This window comes from Geospiza fortis, unplaced genomic scaffold, assembly GCF_000277835.1.
Source record: "Geospiza fortis unplaced genomic scaffold, GeoFor_1.0 scaffold4309, whole genome shotgun sequence".
Lineage (NCBI taxonomy): Eukaryota > Metazoa > Chordata > Aves > Passeriformes > Thraupidae > Geospiza > Geospiza fortis.
The window spans coordinates 4,186-4,700 of record NW_005055486.1 but is presented as its reverse complement, the minus strand read 5'-3'; the positions used below and the strand labels follow the sequence as shown (position 1 = coordinate 4,700).

The following is a 515-nucleotide window of genomic DNA, read 5'->3' as shown; positions in this document are numbered from 1 at the left end:
GCGCCGCCCGGCCCTCCGCGCGGAGGCCGGGCCGAGCCCGGGCGCCTGGGCCGCCTCCGAAGGACGGCACGTGAGGTCGGCGTCTTCCCCTCGCGGTGGGGGGGAGGCGGTCGGGGGCGCGGGCTCCCCCGGCCTTCTGGGGCCGGCCTTCGGAGCGCGGGTTCCTCCCGCTGGCTCTTTTCTTTTCTCTCCGTTGTGTGCTCGTACGGTCGAAGCCGGGCCGCGCGTCCGCGCGTCCTCGGCGCCAGATGCCAAAAGCGAGGGGCCGCTCGGCGTGAGAGCGGTGCCCGAAAGCCAGACAACTCTTAGCGGTGGATCACTCGGCTCGTGCGTCGATGAAGAACGCAGCTAGCTGCGAGAATTAATGTGAATTGCAGGACACATTGATCATCGACACTTCGAACGCACTTGCGGCCCCGGGTTCCTCCCGGGGCTACGCCTGTCTGAGCGTCGCTTGACGATCAATCGCCGTCCGGGGGCCACCCCGGCGGCGCGGCTGGGGTCGCCTCGCAGGC

General features: G+C 70.5%; 1 non-coding gene across 1 annotated transcript; it reads left to right on the top strand.

Annotated features, from left to right (window-relative positions):
* Positions 1 to 300: 300 nt before the first annotated feature.
* On the top strand, positions 301 to 453 carry LOC115949297. Its single transcript, XR_004082827.1, has one exon. It is a non-coding gene; the product is annotated as a 5.8S ribosomal RNA (ribosomal RNA).
* The last annotated feature ends 62 nt before the right edge of the window (positions 454 to 515 follow it).